An 8,810-nucleotide genomic window follows, 5' to 3' on the forward strand; every position below is an offset into this window, starting at 1 on the left:
TCCTAGATCTTAGGGTGCAGAAGTAAGTATGCCGTCATGAGCTGGGGTCAAATCAGGACACCTGAAGTTTTCCCTGAATCGTATCAGAGTCTCAGCAGTTGCCATTAGTAACGACAGTCAATATTTTCTGCACACTCGTGTGCCAGGCCCTGTGCTGAGTGCTTGTCAGACTTTCTCACATCAATCTTTGCAGTAATTCCATGAAGTAGGTTTGGATCTTTAGCCCTGTTTTACAGGTGAGGAAACAGAGGCACAAATTCACTGGATCAAGTCTGCCCTGGTAGGTGGAGGCAGAGCTGGGATTTGACTGCAAGAGTCAAGATTCCAGAGCACACTCTTTCGAACCCCAGGAAGAATTCCCTCTCCCAGGCAGGCACATACATGACCTAAAGGAATGTTGGCCTGAGGGACACTGGCATTGAGTCATGCCTGCCTGGGGTCTGGAAAATGACCAGAGTGCCAAGGGGTCTGGAAAATGCCTGGGGTAGAGATTGCAGTAGCTACACTCAGACTCCTCAGGCCAGAGAAGTTGACAACAATGCCACATGCACAATCTGCTTTCCCAGCTGCCGTGGTTATGAACAGAAATGCTACAAATTCCAACCTGTTTGAACGTGGACTGGAGTTTAGGGAGGGCTGGTGACTTGTCTTTGACTCACTGAATCCCTCTCAGCACTTTTTTGACAATCATATTTTCTGTCTTTACTGTCTCTGAGGCTTGGGCTTTCCATTTGTTTCTTTTATTTATTTATTTATTTCTAGAGATGGGGGTCTCACTATATTGCCCAGGCTGGCCTTGAACTCCTAGGCTCAAGCGATCTTCCTGCCTCAGCCTCACACCTGGGATTACAGGTGTGAGCTACCACCACCCCTGGCATTTTTGTTTTTTGAATGGGTTTTTCTTTTTTCTTTTTTTTTTTTTCTTTTTTGGCAGAGTCTAGCTCTGTTGCCCAGGCTGGAGTGCAGTGGTGCGATTTCGGCTCACTGCAACCACCCACCTCCCAGGTTCAAGTGATTTTCCTGCTTCAGCTTCCTGAGTAGCTGGGATTAAAGGCGCTCACCACCATGCCCAGCTAATTTTAGAGCGGGTTTTTCTCGAAACACTTTCTGTACCCATTCATTACATTTGTTTTGGGAAAGGAAATAAACAAACCAGTGGTGGATGGAGGGCAGTGGGAAAGTGAATAATCCGGCTAATAGTGAACTAACCAAGGTCAAGCTGCTTGGAATCAGAGGAAGATGACTCCTGCCTCCTCCTCCCAAAAACTCAAGTCAAGAGTTGATTCTAATCCTCTGCAGAATCTGTCCTTCAAGTCAGACCTGCTTTGGAGGAACAGAAGGGCCTAGATAATTTCTTAACATTTGAGAAAAATTATAATTTGATAAAGACATTTTATATTCCTGGTGGCAGCAGTTCATCTGTAGAAATGATTTGAGGTCTGGGGGAAAATAGCTATGTTGAAAAAAGAGTTGCTGAGACACTGAAAAGGACAACGTGAACAAAACTTAATTAGGAGTACAGGCTAATGGAATGGAAAGGGAGGCAGGATAAGTTCATTTTATTAATAATAAACCTGAACTTAGGGAAGGGAGAGCAGATGGAAAGAAAGGAACGCGTAATGCGTTGTTTCACTTCCTCTGAATAAAGTGTGGTGTGCTGAAATGTAACAAGATTATCCATCTGCTTTTGTCTAAATAAATTCAGGGTTTTCACAAATGTAGTGAATTTTCAGCTTGTAATTTGCTGTCTCCGGTGAGCGCGGTGCTGAGAAGACCCGTGATGCTCTCTTTGAAGCCCATTTGCGGCATGCCCCAGGCCTGGGACCTCCATTAAGCACCAGGGCCTCGCCAAGCACCGGTGAGAACGCTGGAGTCGTGGGGCTCTCAGCCTGGGTGGGATGCTCCATCACGGCAGCTGCCCGGGGGCTGCATGGCACAGGGTAGTGGAGAAGGAGAGTGGTCTGGATTTAAGGGATGGGGCTGGAGCTGCAGGATGGCTCTCTTTATTTGCACACTTTCGAGTAAGATGAAAAGCTCCTCGCACCTCATTCACCACTCATTTACTTCTATGCCTGTATTCACAAAGTTTTCTCTACCAGAAATTCCATCTCTCCTCTACTTCTCCCCCCTAAATTCTATAGTTTTTAAAACTCACTTATTTCCAAGTGCCTTCTTCAATGGCGTTGGAACACACAGATTTATTTCTCATATCTTGGAACTGTTGCTCTGTTACTTGGTGAATTCAACGGTTCAAGCAGTTATTTAATTCCCTGCTTTGCTTCTTCACCTTCTATGTGTGTATGTTTTTAGTTTTGAATATGACTGTAAGTTCCTCCTCTTTCCTTCCTTTGACAGATATTTGTTGAGTACCTTCCATTTGCTAAATACTGTGCTTTGAAGGCACTGGGAATTCAATTATGAGCAAAGTAGATATGGTCCTTGACCTCATGGAGCTTGAGGGCAAATGAAGAAGACATTCACCTAAATAAATAGATAATTGCAAAATTTAATACATCAAATTTAAGTCAATATTATTGAGATATAATTACATACAATAAAATTCACACATATGAAGTCTATAGGTCAATGACTTTTGACAAATGCCACCATTTATGTAACCAACATCCTAATTAAGATATAGAACATTTCCATCATTTCCATCTCTCCAAAAGCTTCCTCATATGCCTTCCCAGTCAATCTCCCCGTATCTAAATCCTACTATCTGCTTACCACCTCTGATTATTTTTGCCTACTTTAGAATTTCATATAAATGGAATAATACAGCATACATTGTTTTGTGTATGTTTTCTTTCCCTCAGCCAAATGTCTCTGAGATTCCCCCATGTTGCTGTGTGTAGCATGACCTGTTCCTTTATATGGCTGAGTATGTACATAAGGGTGTACCACAATTTGTTTATCAATTCACCTGTTGATGGACATTTGGGTTGTTTACAGTTTTTGTCAATTTTTAATAAAACTTCTGTATACATTTGTGTTCAAGTCTTTTTGTGCCATATATTTTTCTTGAAAAAATACTTAGGAGAGGAATGGCCAGGTTATATAGAAAGTACATGTTTAAGTTTATAAGAAACTGTTGGGGTTTCTCAAGGTTTCCATCATTTTTATACTCCTACCAGCATCACATGAAAATTCCAGTTGCTCTATGTCCTTGCCAACATTTGATGTTTTTATTCTTCATTAGTCATTCCAATGGAAGTGAAATAATTATTTCATTGTGGCTTAAATTTTCATTTCCCTGATAACTAATGATATTGCATATATTTTCATGTAGTTATTGGCTTTTCAATATTATCTTTCATGGGGTATCTGTTCAATCCAGCAATATTTTTTTTTTTTGAGATACAGTCTCACTCTGTTGCCCAGGCTGGAGTACAGTGGCGCAATCTTGGCTCACTGCAAGCTCCTGGGACTACAGGTGCCCGCCACTATGCCTGGCTAATTTTTTGCATTTTTAGTAGAGACGGGGTTTCACTGTGTTAGCCAGGATGGTCTCGATCTCCTGATCTCATGATCTGCCTGCCTCAGCCTCCCAAAGTGCTGGGATTACAGGCATGAGCCACCACGCCCAGCCCAATCCAGCAATATGTTTAAAACATAATGCCTCATAACAAGGTGTGGCTATCCCAGGAATGCAAGGCTGGTTTTATATTCTACAATCAAGCACTGTCATTCACTATGTTAATTAAACCAAGGAAGGCAACTACAAGGTTATTTTAATAGATGCATAAAAAGCACTTGATAAAACTCAACATCAATTTATGATTAAAAAACTCTCATCAATCTTGGGGATAACTTATATTTTTAAAATATTGAGTCTTCCAATCTTATTAGCATTATATATCTCTTCATTTTTAGATCTTAGATTTCTTTAAGAAACGTTTTATAGTTTTTATTGTACAAGTCTTGTACATATTTTGTCAAATTTATCCCTAAGTGTTTCACATTTGCTATGCTACTGTTAGTTGTGTTATTAATCTAAATTTTCAATTTTGTTCTTTAAATAACAAAGTTGGAAGACTCAACTATGTGACTTGAATACTTACTATAAAATTGCAGTGATTAAGACAATGTGACATTAGTATAAAGACAGTGTCAGTGAAACAGAATAGAGTCTAGGAAAAAACCCTACACATCTATGGTCAATTGAGTTTTGACAAAGAAGTCAAGGAAATTCAATGAGAAAAGTATAGTCTTTTCAACAAATTGTGCTGAAATTTGGGACAACTGGAAAAAACAAAATTTTACACTATAACCAAAAATGAATTACAAATGTATCATAGACTTCAACACAAGAGATAAAGTTATAAAGATTTTTCATGAAAACATAAGAGAAAGCTTCATGACATTGAGGTAGACAAAGGTTTTTTGGAGATGCTCTGCTTTTACATAAAGTAAGTTTTTAAAAACTTGACAAATTGGATTTCATCACAATTAAAAGGTGATTCCAAGAAGGCTGAATAGGAACAGCTCCAGTCTACAGCTCCCAGCGTGAGTGAGGCAGAAGACGGGTGATTTCTGCATTTCCAACTGAGGTACTGGGTTCATCTCACTGGGGCTTGTTGGACAGTGGGTGTAGCGCACCGAGCATGAGCTGAAGCAACGCGAGGCATTGCCTCACTCAGGAAGTGCAAGGGGTCAGGGAATTCCCTTTCCCAGCCAAGCGAAGCTGTGACAGATGGCACCTGGAAAATCGGGTCACTCCCACCCAATACTGCACTTTTCCAATGGTCTTAGCAAACAGCACACCAGGAAATTATATCCCACGCCTGGCTCGGAGGGTCCCATGCCCATGGACCGTAGCTTAGTGCTGGCACAGCAGTCTGAGATTGAACTGCAAGGCGGCAGCAAGGCTTGGGGAGGGGCACCCACCATTGCTGAGGCTTGAGTAGGTAAAGCGGCCAGGAAGCTCAAACTGGGTGGAGCCCACCACAGCTCAAGGAGGCCTCCCTGCCTCTGTAGACACCACCTCCAGGGGCAGGGCATAGCAAAACAATAGGCAGCAGAAACCTCTGCAGACTTAAATGTCCCTGTCTGACAGCTTTGAAGAGAGTAGTGGTTCTCCCAGCACACAGTTGGAGATCTGAGAACGGACAGACTGCCTCCTCAAGTGGGTCCCTGACCCCCAAGTAGCCTAACTGGGAGGCACCCCCAAGTAGGGGCGGACTGACACCTCACACGGCCAGGTACCCCTCTGAGATGAAACTTCCAGAGGAACAATCAGGCAGCAACATTTGCTGTTCAGCAATATTGGCTGTTCTGCAGCCTCCACTGCTGATACCCAGGCAAACAGGGTCTGGAGTGGACCTCCAACAAACTCCAACAGACCTGCAGCTGAGGGTCCTGACTGTTAGAAGGAAAACTAACAAACAGAAAGGACATCCACACCAAAAACCCATCTGTACATCACCATCATCAAAGACCAAAGGTAGATAAAACCACAAAGATGGGGAAAAAACAGAGCAGAAAAGCTGAAAATTGTAAAAATCAGAGTGCCTCTTCCCCTCCAAAGGAATGCAGCTCCTCACCAGCAACGAAACAAAGCTGGACAGAGAATGACTTTGACGAGTTGAGAGAAGAAGGCTTCAGACGATCAAACTTCTCCGAGCTAAAGGAGGAAGTTCGAACCCATCACAAAGAAGCTAAAAACCTTGAAAAAAGATTAGACAAATGGCTAATTAGAATAACCAGTGTAGAGAAGTCCTTAAATGACCTGATGGAGCTGAAAACCATGGCATGAGAACTATGTGATGAATGCACAAGCTTAAGCAGCTGATTTGATTAACTGGAAGAAAGGGTATCAGTGATTGAAGATCAAATGAATGAAATGAAGCAAGAAGAGAAATTCAGAGAAAAAAGAGTAAAAAGAAATGAACAAAGCCTCCAAGAAATATGGGACTATGTGAAAAGACCAAATCTACGTCTGATTGGTGTACCTGAAAGTGACAGGGAGAATGGAACCAAGTTGGAAAACACTCTGCAGGATATTATCCAGGAGAACTTCCCCAACCTAGCAAGGCAGGCCAACATTGAAATTCAAGAAATATAGAGAATGCCACAAAGATACTCCTCGAGAAGAGCAACTCCAAGACACATAATTGTCAGATTCACCAAAGTTGAAATGAAGGAAAAAATGTTAAGGGCAGCCAGAGAGAAAGGTCGGGTTACCCTCAAAGGGAAGCCCATCAGACTAACAGCGGATCTCTTGGCAGAAACTCTACAAGCCAGAAGAGAGTGGGGGCCAATATTCAACATTCTTAAAGAAAATAATTTTCAACTCAGAATTTCATATCCAGCCAAACTAAGCTTCATAAGTGAAAGAGAAAAAAAATAATTTACAGACAAGCAAATGCTGAAAGATTTTGTCACCACCAGGTCTGCCCTAAAAGAGCTCCTGAAGGAAGCACTAAACATGGAAAGGAACAACTGATACCAGCCACTGCAAAAACATGCCAAATTGTAAAGACCATCAATGCTAGGAAGAAACTGCATCAACTAATGAGCAAAATAACCAGCTAACATCATAATGACAGGATCAAAGTCACACATAACAATATTAACATTAAATGTAAATGGGCTAAATGCTCCAATTAAAAGACACAGACTAGCAAATTGGATAAAGAGTCAAGACCCATCAGTGTGCTGTATTCAGGAAACCCATCTCACAGGCAGAGACACACATAGGCTCAAAATAAAGGGATGGAGGAAGATCTACCAAGCAAATGGAAAACAAAAAAAGGCAGGGGTTGCAATCCTAGTCTCTGATAAAACAGGCTTTAAACCAAAAAAGATCAAAAGAGACAAGGCCATTACATAACAGTAAAGGAATCAATGCAACAAGAAGAGCTAACTATCCTACATATATATGCACCCAATACAGGAGCACCCAGATTCATAAAGCAAGTCCTTAGAGACCTACACAGAGACTTAGACTCCCACACAATAATGGGAGACTTTAACACCCCACTGTCAACATTAGACAGATCAATGAGACAGAAGGTTAACAAGGATATCCAGGAATTTAACTCAGCTTTACACCAAGCAGACTTAATAGACATCTACAGAACTCTCCACTCCAAATCAACAGAATATACATTCTTCTCAGCACCACATCGCACTTATTCCAAAATTGACCACATAGTTGTAAGTAAAGCACTCCTTAGCAAAAGTAAAAGAAAAGAAATTATAACAAACTGTCTCTCAGACTACAGTGCAATCAAACTAGAACTTAGGATTAAGAAACTCACGCAAAACCACTCAACTACATGGAAACTGAAGAACTTGTTCCTAAATGACTGCTGGGTAAATAATGAAATGAAGGCAGAAATAAAGATGTTTTTTGAAACCAATGAGAACAAAGACACAATACACCAGAATCTCTGGGACACATTTAAAGCAGTGTGTAGAGGGAAATTTATAGCACTAAATGCCCACAAGAGAAAGCAGGAAAGATCTAAAATTCACACCCTAACATCACAATTAAAAGAACTAGGGAAGCAAGAGCAAACACATTCAAAAGCTAGCAGACGGCAAAAAATAACTAAGATCAGAGCAGAACTGAAGGAGACAGAGACACAAAAAACCCTTCAAAAAATCAATGAATCCAGGAGCTGGTTTTTTGAAAAGATCAACAAAATTGATAGACCGCTAGCAAGACTAATAAAGAGAGAAGAATCAAATAGACTCAATAAAAAATGATAAAGAGGATATCACCACCCATCCCACAGAAATACAAACTACCATCAGAGAATACTATAAACATCTCTACGCAAATAAACTAGAAAATCTAGAAGAAATGGATAAATTCCTGGACACATACACCCTCCCAAGACTAAACCAGGAAGAAATTGAATCTCTGAATAGACCAATAACAGGCTCTGAAATTGAGGCAATAATTAATAGCTTACCAACCAAAAAAAGTCCAGGACCAGACAGATTCACAGCCGAATTCTACCAGAGGTACAAGGAGGAGCTGGTACCATTCCTTCTGAAACTATTCCAATCAATAGAAAAAGAGGGAATCCTCCCTAACTCACTTTATGAGGCCAGCATAATCCTGATACCAAAGCCTGGCAGAGACACAACAAAAAAAGAGAATTTTAGACCAATATCCTTGATGAACATTGATGCAAAAACCCTCAATAAAATACTGGCAAACTGAATCCAGCAGCACATCAAAAAGCTTATCAACCATGATCCAGTGGGCTTCATCCCTGGGATGCAAGGCTGGTTCAACATATGCAAATCAGTAAACGTAATCCAGCATATAAACAGAACCAAAGACAAAAACCACATGATTATCTCAATAGATGCAGAAAAGGCCTTTGACAAAATTCAACAACACTTCATGCTAAAAACTCTCAATAAATTAGGTATTGATGGAACATATCTTGAAATAATAAGAGCTATCTATGACAAACCCACAGCCAATATCATACTGAATGGGCAAAAACTGAAAGCATTCCCTTTGAAAACTGGCAGAAGACAGGGATGCCCTCTCACAGCACTCCTATTCAACATAGTGTTGGAAGTTCTGGCCAGGGCAATTAGGCAGGAGAAGGAAATAAAGGGTATTCAATTAGGAAAAGAGGAAGTCAAATTGTCCCTGTTTGCAGATGACATGACTGTATATCTAGAAAACCCCATCATCTCAGCCCAAAATCTCCTTAAGGCAATAAGCAACTTCAGCAAAGTCTCAGGATACAAAATCAATGTGCAAAAATCACAAGCATTCTTGTACACCAATAACAAACAAACAGAGAGCCAAATCAAGGGTGAACTCCCATTCGCAA

The 8,810-nt window shown here is 40.9% G+C and overlaps 1 long non-coding RNA gene across 1 annotated transcript in view; it reads left to right on the forward strand.

The window, feature by feature from the left end:
* LOC745693 (uncharacterized) overlaps window positions 1–2,998 on the forward strand; it is a 51,941-nt gene extending 48,943 nt beyond the window's left edge. Inside the window, exons 5-6 of the long non-coding RNA XR_674955.3 lie at window positions 1,706–1,858; window positions 2,356–2,998. This is a non-coding gene — a long non-coding RNA (uncharacterized LOC745693). The remainder of the gene's footprint in view (window positions 1–1,705; window positions 1,859–2,355) is intronic.
* The last annotated feature ends 5,812 nt before the right edge of the window (window positions 2,999–8,810 follow it).

Source organism: Pan troglodytes, chromosome 18 (assembly GCF_028858775.2).
Source record: "Pan troglodytes isolate AG18354 chromosome 18, NHGRI_mPanTro3-v2.0_pri, whole genome shotgun sequence".
Taxonomy (NCBI): Eukaryota; Metazoa; Chordata; class Mammalia; order Primates; family Hominidae; genus Pan; species Pan troglodytes.